Genomic DNA, 10,827 nt, shown 5'->3' with positions numbered 1-10,827 from the left:
TGAAAAAACCCTGAGTATCCTCTCGTAACCTTTTTGAAACAGAGATATTTTTAGTTTAGAAGCTCCAGGCAAAAAATATTGAAAGGGACCTATCAAGAGACTTATTTTGACAGTTCTTTTCTAGGGAAAAAAAAAATCAGAATTTGCTTTTCACATCACTTGAAGATATAATATTGGGTTTTGCACAGGCGAGATTGTCCATTCTCTGACTAGGGCTAAAGTCAATGTTCATGCAGGTTGCTTTTAGTAAGTAAGCTTTCCACACCACTAATGATTTTTCAGTTCCATTAGTCTGCTATGTGTTATTGATTTTGGGCACTATTGATTAATGCTCTAAGTAGATTTATTTCTGTTCCTAGAGAGTAAAGGATTGGCACCTCTGTTAGATGAATGGTATCTTACTGCTTGCTTTGGTCAGTTCCTTCCCTTCCTCTGCTCTTGTCTGTCCCCTTTATTCTGTTTTTCTAATACTTAGTTAAATGTTAGGTGCTTTCCATCTACCTTCTCGGTATTAGAAATTTGCACTCATCTTTGGAAAGTATGAAGCAGTACAGAAATGGGAACCTCATGCATGTGCAGCAGTGGTTTTTTCAAAGTTAAAAATTGTCTGTAGTGCCCAGGTGTATGGGCCAACTTGGTGCTGGATTTCTCACAATTCATCCACAGCAGTACAATGCACTTTGGATTTGTGACCAAGCCCCATAAACCCAGATCCAGCTCTCCAATCTCTTGAATTCAAAGACCATGAACTTTGGCTCCTTTATCTTTTTAACTAGTAACTGATTACACTGTATGTGTTCTAGCTGTCATCTGGTCTGCCCTTTTGAATTACTTTATACGTTGAATACCTAAACTTCAGTTATCAGCACCTCTGCTCAGTACAAGTTAAATATCTTTGGCTGTTTTCTGCATACTGTCCTACAGCTGTCTGATGGCTTATGTCCCTGGAGACTACAGACATTTTACTCTTGAACAGAGTATATAGCTCAACACCTGCACTTTTAACTCCCTCACTATTTCTGATACATGGCTATAATAATTTGACTTCATATTTTGCTGTCAGCGTCAATAATCTACACCATATTTCAAAGTCAGGAGTTCTTAAGTACTTAAATGGTATTTTGGTGAAATCTTACTTGATACCAGATTATCAAATGTCTGTGAGATCCAGTCAGGCAAGTTAATCCTCATTTTTTAGAATGTGCCACCTCCATCAGCTGTGGGACAGAAACACAAACATCACATGCCTGTGTAAATTAAGATTTAGGACTTTCATGTAAAAGTTAGTGCAGCTGATTGTAAAATAAGAGTTACAGAAGCTTTAAATGTACCTGGTTTCACATGTCTGGATGCTGTTTTTCTGTTACCTAATAGCCATTATTTTTCTGCAAGGAGACAGAGAAACACTCTGTATTAAGTGGAGCAGAAAGTTCCTCAGCTGGGGATAGGTGGTTAAAAAAGTTTTCCTTCCTGTGAAGGAAAAAGATTTCAATTAATTTACATAAGCTGAGTAATTTCTATCTCTTGGTAAATAAATAAGTTGTATCCTGAATTCAAACAGTGTCAACGTTCTGCCCCATGCAATTCTAATTATAAGAAAACAAATTGCAAATTATTCTTCAGAGTTTAGTTAGGTAAGTACCCTGCACAAAAGATCTTTATGATGAGCATCTTTAACTCCTACATATGTATTTTCAGAAAAGTACCTTAAGTGTACTTATAATACAGAAATCAAGTTCCAGAACCAGGGTTCCAAAATGCATGTGCACAGAAGATCATTAAAGGACTAAAATACTCATCTCCCCATGAGTGGATGTTTCTTATATATCCATAACTCTACTGGCTACCAAAAATTAAGAGCCTGGTCCCAAGTGGAACAGTTGGAGAATGAAAAATAGTCTCTTTAAAATCTCCCCTCTATTTTTTGATAGTCAGTGAATCATGACAAGTCTTTTACTGCTGTAGTATCAGTAAGCAAAAGTAAGAAATTCAGAAGCACCATAAAAGTACTACCTGAGAAACAGCAGTGATCAGAAACTATTCCCAGCATAGTGACTGTTTATGTTGCATTTCTGTGTTAGATTTTTAGTTCTATTCAGCCTCTCCATTCTTAGGTCTAATTCTTATACAAAAACCATGTCCCCAAATCTTCAGGTGGTCTGGGTGCTTCAGTTGCAGGCATTTCTCTGGACTGTGAGTCTCAGCTCTGACCATCAAACCTTGAAAAGCTGAGCTTTTAATATGACTATCTGGGATGTTAAAAAAAAAAAAGTTTCATTAAAATTGGTGAAGCAAGAATTCATTTTCAGAGGAATAATTTCTCTTCCAATAATTAGAAGAAAGGAAGGAAAGGGAGCCTGAGTCTCAGCTGGTTCATTCCGACAACTCTTTTGAAAGGCACTTGCAAATCATAAAGAGAGTTGCTAAGCTGAACTGAAAACTGATTTTGTAGTATGACTGTGTTTTAAATTATACAAAGCTTCCCAGGAGAGGCTGTGTTAGCTTTCAGATTTCTGTGCTTGTGCTCAAGCTAAAGAGCAATTTAGTTTGGACCAAAATAACTTCATGGTTCAGACTGCAGCCTTTCTTTTCCCAGACTTTGACACTGACAACTTGAAACTACATTCCTACCTACATCCTGAATCCTTTCATAAACCCACAAAAGCCCCTTCAATGTTTGAGTTAGGTTACTGAAATATGGGTTAAGAAGCACAGATTTGCTGAGCTGCATGCTGTTTGAAGCTGAAAGTATTTTAGGGAAATCTCTCAGTGTTCTTGCATTCTTTCTGGCATGCTGCTTTCAGTGACTGGATGTGGGGTTTAACACACCTTTGGACTGACTCAGAATGACCATTCTCATACTCTACTGTTTATGCTCACAAAATAGCTTGGAGTTTCTTTGGTATTGAACTTCAGAATGGTGCCATGAGGGGTTTTGTTCATGGGGTAACCAACCATTATTCCTGTTGCCTTGCTGTTTGCAGTATACCAGAGCAGCCTGAGATCTCTGCAGTTGTCTAATGATGGTAATAAGTTCTGATTGTTGCCCACGGATGTTTCGCTCTGAACTGCGAGATAAACAGCCCTGCTCTCTCACTCTAAAAGAAATCCAAGAAAGTAACTGTGCCACAAGTCAATGAATTTGAAAACAGAGACTTTGTGGGCTTTTAAGTATGTCCATGGTCAGGAATATATAATAGCAAAAGTTTATCCTGGTTGCATGGTTTTATTTTGAGCTTCATTTACATTTGTGAAGACTGAAGTGACTGTATTTCTGTTTACCTCTTCTCCCTGACTGTGAGTTACTATAAATGAACACTAAAAAATAACATTTTTACCTCTTGAGTCAAAGGCAGCAGCAATGCATTTGTTTAATAAAATATATGTGTATTAGGGGCAAAGGCTTAACCTTTTGGCTGGATAGAGTTTTGTTTTGGTGGGAGGGAACAAGAGAGGATAAGAATAATCGTTAAAATCCATTTTGTAACTGAAGCTGCAAGAAGGGGTAGAAACACACAGAGGGAATGTTTTTGAGATCAGGGAGAAATGCCTCTTAAATGTCCATTTTTTGTTGAGGTGTTCTGTGGTCTTCATTCTCATTACTGAAACTCTGCTTAGAAAAGACCACGTCAATTTTTCTTCCTTGGAAAAGAAGTAGCTGCATCACTCACTTGGAAGTGAGACAAGGCCTGTCTCCATCTGATGTTCCTCTTTATGAATCCACTTGTTTATTACACAGGGAGAGGTCAGTCACTCCCTGCTGTTGACATCCCTAACTTTCAGTTTGTACCAGAAGGAAACTGTGTGGTGGAGTGCAAAATCCCTCAGGTGTCCTGGGGACTCAAGCCCATATGCAAGGCTATATGTTGTTCATGTGTTTTCTGTTTTCAAGCACATTTGTAGCCATCTGAAAGAGCAGAAAGAGTGCATTGCCCAGCTTTCCCAATCCCATAGAGGAATTTCAGGATATTATTTCAGTGAAAATTTCTTACAGTAAGTAGAGATGGCATATTTGTCCATGTTTGTCTGCTGTGCAGCAAAATTATCACCCAGTTATGTTGTTGTGGTTTGCAACATCATCTGCAAGTCATGAGCAGGAATGCCAGTTCTGAAGGGAGTAGGCAGAATCATAAAACTAAAGTAAGAAACTGCAGTTTGACTTTCTGAGGGTCGGTGCCAGTGTTTATCACTTCACACAGATTTGCTTTTGAGATGCGTGTTTATTCAGAAGGCTTACTCTTTTGTTTTTTAAACTCTGAAAACCATTTTCAGCTGTCCACATTTTTATTAAAACAGAACACTGACATCTTGTAGTCATATTGAATTATTCACAAGTTCACCAAAAAAATTAAGCAGAGTATATTGGTTAAGTGAATTCATGGCATTACCAGCAAATGGAAGTCCTACTACATTTGCATTGCTCCAATACTCCATGTTAGGCAAGCGAAAACACGATCCCAGCATAGAATAAAAAGTCTCTGCTCCAAAGAGCTTGTTATCAAAGTACAAGGGGACAAGAGTGGAGTACTGGCAGGAGAGGGGCAGATAAAAGCAGACACTGCAGGTCAGTGGTGTCAGCATGGCCAGCAGGCTGTGTGTGCCTGCAGCCCAGCTGTTGGCAATGTCTCTTGTTGCCACTGCCACCAGCACGCAGAACTGGAGACAAGCAAATTACACACGGTGGAAATGTGGTGCTCAGGGAATGATGGAAATGGGGATCACTGGCTGACAGGGTGAGAGAGCTGGCAAGCCAGAGCTGTCTGAAAGATGATAGCTAAGTCAGAGATAGAGAATAATCTATAAAGGCTTTCAAAAGTGAAAACCAGAATACATACCTGATTTAAGAGACAAGAAGGGTGGAGGGGTGTCAAAGAAGGGGATGCAGGGCCACAACAGTTAAAGAAAGGATCTGGGTGAGGATAGGATCCAAATGAAAAGGGCTAAGATCAAGCTGAACACAGTGCACTTGCACACTTGCATCCTGTGTGCAAACTTGTCATAACTGTCCTGTACTTTGCATTAATTAAGGTTAGGTAAAAGGATGTCATAGCAACTGAAACAGAAGTCACTGAGGATCCAGAGGAGGCTTTTAGCAGAATAGGTATTAATAAAGGCCACACTGCAGAGCTAAACAAAGAGGAATGTGTTCATTTAGAGGCCTCATGTGGACACTTAGGAAATCAGAGTCCATGGTGATAATAGACTGGAAGACAGCCTTAGCAGAAGAGTTTATAAAGAAGCAGACGTGGCTTTACACTTGTGTACACTGAGAAGCTCTGCCAGTACGTCTGCACTGGATTCTGCTCTAGCTTCTTAACACTAGGTCTGTTTGATTTGTGTGAAGAGTTTCAAGTTGCAGCAGGAACAAACTTCTCATAATGTCTCTGTTCTCAGTAGCCATTACAGAAGCCTGCCCAAATCTGCTGCAGCTGAAGCAGAATTTGGTGCAGGCTTCTGCACCAACAGAGTTTTCTCCCACCAGTGGCTTGACAATTGTGGTTTGCTTTTTTCACCTACATAACCACTAATGGCATTTCTCGAAACAATAAGATTTCTTTCACAGACATCTTGTAAGACAAGACGTGTGTGGCAGAAAAAAGTAATTGTATAGCTATCAGGGCAGCAAATGTATTCTCTGCAGGTAATTTGTGGACAATCGGGCTATTATCTAAGGAGAAAGATGATAATTCTTTAATACCAAGTGACACCACACTTTGTTTACCCTCTGGTTATCATGAACTATTATTTCTCAGATATCAGGGTTTACACTTTGATTGCTGTGTGTGGGTAAAAATTGCTTCATACTGTTTGTCTCTGTTTAGACAGATCTCTCATCAGAGGTGTCTCTCTTCATTACTGTCCTCTGTCTTACCTGGCAAGATATTTCTGCAGACCCTCCCACAAGAGGCTCAAGTCACTGAGTTCTGTATATCTCAGAAGTAACTATCACGTAAGCAGATGGGAGTACAAAACCAACAATCAAAAAACAAACAGTCCCAGTGGTTCTTCCTGTAAGTAGTACAAGTTCTCTGCCAGTGCTGACTAAATCCTGGCACTGCTGTCTGCCACTGGCTGCTGTGTGCACCTCTAGTGGCAGCCAGCATTTCAGTAGGGGGAAATGTTTGATACAATTTCTCTGCAATTTTATTTCTCACCCCTTCTCTGTCAATAATCCTCCTCTTATTGGCATAGTATAGTAGCTAGGAAACACAAGTCTGCTGTATCTCTGCATGAGCAAATCTTTCATAATGCCTGCTTTCAGCAAAAATGACAAAGCAGCTTCGAGGCCGCCATATGCTGATCCCACACTTCAGCCCACTGTAGACTGACTTGTCTGTGACAGAGACATGGTTTATTAAGGGGAAGAGAGTAACAAGGGAAGTTTTCTTTAAGTTTTGTATCTAATTTTTGCCAAAAGGATGGAGCATTTTTTCTGCAATGATACAGCAACTTTTCAATTGTTTTTTAAATATGATTTCTCCCTGCCAACAGTAGGCACTAAGCTGTACCAGCATGATTGGCTTTAGTTCACACATGTCAGAAGGCGAGAGCTCTTATTTGGGAACTCGAAGTAGGGAAGCTGCCAGCTGAAACTCTTTGAAAAGAATAACCAGAGTTCCTCAGAGAAGGCTAGGCTTTGCAAAGAGACTAAGCCATAGGAGACAGGGAAGGGTGAATCTGAGTGCTCACTCCACAAATCAGGGTCAAGAGGCTGTTTTGGAGGCACTGCAAATCCAGCTTGGCTGGTCCTGAGAGCTCACTGTGCAACTACTTTGTGTCCAGATGCTGTGAGGAAGGACAAGAGGGGCAGAGGTGGGCTGGCCTTTTCAAGCTAGCTGGTCTTGAAGCCATAAACCCCCAGAGTAAGCTGGAAACACCACTGGGGGAACAGGCAAAGCAGCTGCTGGACTGTGCCTTGCCATAGACTTGCAGCCTAGTGCCATTTACAAGGCTACATTCAGACTGTTGGAGAGATCACTGATAGAATCTTTATCTCAGTGGAAAAGATTTTGGTTTAGCTAAGTATTACAAAGAAATCTTGTGTTTGAAGGGGCTTTTCTAAACCATCCTTTCTGGTCTGGCTCTTCTGTACTCAGCTAAGCCCTATGATTCTCTCTCTCCTGCTGTGAGGCTAAACAGCCCAGTGTTAGCATTTGCTGGCTGCACAGTTTGTGCCTTTGCTGTCCACCATAGATCTTGGCTACCCTACAAAATTAGAACTACCTATGAGGTGAATTATTCACTTCTACAGCACAGTAGAAACCATGTTGATTTGATTTACTGTTTTCTATTTTGTCTATTGATTTTTGAGGAGTCTCAAGAGTATTGCTCCCATGAAAGGCCATACAGAACTTTGTATTCAGTTTAACAATTTTATTTACAAAGGGTCTTCTTGCCTCCTGTCCCCTTGCCAAGTTGCTGCAGGCATGAAGAGCTAAGTTTAATTTTTATGATTAATAGAGCACACAGAAGATATATATTGCACAACTCTCTCCCCGCCTTGTTATTTGGGGTGCCAAAATTGCAGTGCACTCTCTGAGAACAGCTAAGAAGTGGGAGAGCTCCCCTCTCTTAACAGATCTCAGCTGTTAAAAGGCAAAAAGAACACAGATGGTTGAAACCAGAGTTTTGTGTAAAACGAGCAACCAGTTTTCACCTGCATATCTAAGCAGATACCTTTGTTGCAGGTACCAGTACAAAAATAGCACCCTAAAATGCTTCTGAGAGAAACATCTTTTCAGATGTTGCAGCCACTGAGAAGCAATACCAAATGAGATACCCAGGGCTCACACTATACTGTGGGGGGGCTGTGTGGGAAAGGCTGCTGTGGACTCAGACTTCATAGAGTGATTTTGTCTCTTGAAAGGCAGACACTGCAAATGAATGGACACCCAAATGAAAAATCAATAGTTCTTCTCTTTATCCCATCTTGTACTACTTACAGGATTGCCTAGCATGTCTAGAGGGCAAGCAGAGCATATTTTGAGCATTGAGAATTGTCTTCCCCAAGATGTTTTCAGGAATTGTCACTATCATTCCCCACATCACAATGAGGGGAAAAAATAAAATCACTCAACTTATTAACAATACCAAACAGCTTTGTTTTGTGCATGCCTCCTTTGTGGTAACTCAAATCCCAGGCCTGAGTCTGTACTCAAAGAAAAGTGGGACTTTACCTTTCCCATTTCTGAGTAGTCTGTTCCTCTTTCCTTATGCTGGCCTTGGAAACCTAGGTGATCTTTCAGAAAGTTTAAAGAAGCCCAGGTGAGCCTTTGTAAAGGTGTCTCAAAGTCACTAATGCCTAGCTGATCCTGTCTTTGGTCTTTTAACTCTCCCAGCACTTACCAAAAAGAGTCTGTTTATCTTGTAGGCAGCAGACTACCTGTTCTTGTAGTGTACTCCGTATTCCTGTAGATGAGCTAACACCTAATTCTACCCACAGCTCCCAGCCAAAGAACAGGACAATGAGTTTTTTTCCCATCATTGTGAAAGAAATCTTATACTCATTTGGACTTTAATTAAATTTTGTCCAGGCATTATCTTTCCCTTTTTCTGTTAGACAATTTTCTCAGTTTCCTGGAAGGGTCCCAGAGTCTGTGGTCTTTCTGCTCTTTTTGCCTGTAATTTATAAAAGACTGAACAGAAGTAAATTATCAGAGGCAAGAGGTTGCTTGGTCTGGCTGAGCTGGAGCTCATTTTCCTCACGGCAGCCCTCCCTGGGCTGTGCTGTGTTGGTTTGTAGAAAGGTGCTGCTCACTCCCCATTGTTGTGGCTCTGGCTGGGCAGTGCTGGCACTGCAGCAACGCTGTCTCCCCAGCATTCCCCCCTTGCCTGTGGGCTGAGGGTGGCCAAGATCCTGGTAGGGGCCACAGTCAGGACAGCAGGTCCAGCTGACCATAGGGATAGTCCATGTTGTTATGATGTCTGCTCAGCAATAAAGGCTAAGAGAAAGAAGGAGGCAGGGGGCATTTGTTACTACAGTGCTTGTCTTGTGATAACTGCTGTGCCTACCGAAGCCCTGCTTCTTGGGAACTGGCCGGCCAACTCTTGCTGATGGGAAGTAAAGAATAAGTATTATCTTTTCCTCTGCTTCCACACACAGCCTTTGCTTTTGTTTTATTAAACTGCCATTATCTTGAGCCACAGGTTTTCTCCATCTTATTTTTTCCTTCCTTCCTCATCCTGCTGAGGGAAGAGGTTGGAGTACTTGGTAGGCAGCTGGCATCCAGCTGAAGGCAGGACTCTCAAGGTGGGAAGGCTTTTCTCACCAAGTTCTATGTGACAGAATTCTGAGAGATTAATGCCAGGCAGGTTTTCCTTACTCTAGAAGTTGCTGGAGGGCAATTCAGACCTGGGCCTAAAGCCAGGTGAACTTTCTGCGTGTTTCACACACAGAACTTGTGGCAGAAATGTTTGAAAGCTTTAGAATGAGCCGATGCCTTTGGAAATTACCTGGGGTCATAAACTGATACTTTTTCTCCATTAGGCTTCCCAGGACAACAGAGGTAAGCTTTTGGTAGAGAATAAACAAGAGAAAGAGAGAGAGAGGCCAAATTTCCCTCCTGATCCACAAGTCCAGTGTTCTCATAACTTCATGTGAAATAGCCTTAACTATAAAGAAAAACAATTATTGTTCAACAGCATACTTAGAACTGTTCTCTCGGGTTTAACACTGCATATAAAACAAAGAAAACCTGAGAGAAAAAAGTTTTGTGAATGATTTGATGCATGTCTGACTCTCCATGCCCTAGGGACAGGGAATTTGATGTCTCATACTTCTCACCTTGTACAGTTCTAGGAGGATTCCTCTCCTTCCATGGAAGCTGAGTCATCCCAAATAAAGCAGGGCAGCTGAACTGCCTCTAGCAATTGGCCATAATAAAGGGTCGCACAACTACTACCATCATATAAGAACATCTCCACTGGCCATGAATCTCATAGTTAGGCTCCAATTTTCAGAAATAGTTTTCCTAGCTTGCAAGCACCTAGCATTCACAGCAGCAGAGTCCTAAGGCTAAGGAAGGATACCAAAAGAGTAGCCCTCTTTGGACTACCATCTGCTCCCCAGTAGGAAAACTTCCTTTCTCTCCTTTACACTGCATATTCTTTCATAATATGCTCTCAGGAACTGCTGAACAAATCAAAGTACTCTCTGTGCAAAGGCATGTGTATCAACACCAAATCTAATAAAGCAGGAAGACAGCTTCTATAATGTCTAATTTACTTTAAAAAATATATATATTTATTCTATGATTGATTACACAAGCAAACATATTACAGGCTCCCCCCTAAAAATACCAAAAAAGTCAATGCTTCCAGACTAATTGGCAATGATGTATTTTCTGGGCAGACTTGTTGTTAAGATGAGAGACTATAAGAAGGAAGAAATGTCATCTGACCCAGGAAAAAGGAAAACTTTATGTACAAGCTGTATGTAAACAGATTGAGTATTGGCATTGTCCAAAACTAAGACATAAAGCAGAAAACTAAGAGGATCTAAGCAATGAAAATGAGAATGTCATGTCTAAGATCACATCTCATCTAGTATTTAAGCTTGTCTTGAAGATTGCATGTCTCAAACTTTATGTATTATCAGTTTGACAAGATCAGGATGTAACTGTGTGCAACTCCTTTGAGTACAGAGCTCACACATGACACCTTCCATCGTCTCATTTCTCTGCACATCAATAATTTCTGTACTTTCTGCTCTACTCCTCAATAAGCTTCATGTGAAGATAGTATGAGCCTTTGCCAGTTTCACATTGTGACTTTCTGTAATGACATCTGACTATTTAGTAGTAAAATGCAAAATTATCTTCCAAAAAG

The 10,827-nt window shown here is 40.8% G+C and overlaps 1 long non-coding RNA gene across 1 annotated transcript in view; it reads right to left on the bottom strand.

Annotated features, from left to right (window-relative positions):
• Positions 1-1,135: 1,135 nt before the first annotated feature.
• The window catches only part of LOC134554913 (uncharacterized), a 46,001-nt gene continuing 36,309 nt past the window's right edge, over positions 1,136-10,827 (bottom strand). The window contains exons 3-4 of the long non-coding RNA XR_010081342.1: positions 1,332-1,470; positions 1,136-1,217 (exon numbers count right to left, since the gene is read on the bottom strand). This is a non-coding gene — a long non-coding RNA (uncharacterized LOC134554913). The remainder of the gene's footprint in view (positions 1,218-1,331; positions 1,471-10,827) is intronic.

The sequence above is a fragment of the Prinia subflava genome, chromosome 9, assembly GCF_021018805.1.
Source record: "Prinia subflava isolate CZ2003 ecotype Zambia chromosome 9, Cam_Psub_1.2, whole genome shotgun sequence".
In the NCBI taxonomy this organism is placed as follows: domain Eukaryota; kingdom Metazoa; phylum Chordata; class Aves; order Passeriformes; family Cisticolidae; genus Prinia; species Prinia subflava.
Note: the sequence above shows the minus strand (reverse complement) of the source record. Positions and strands in the feature narration are given on the sequence as shown.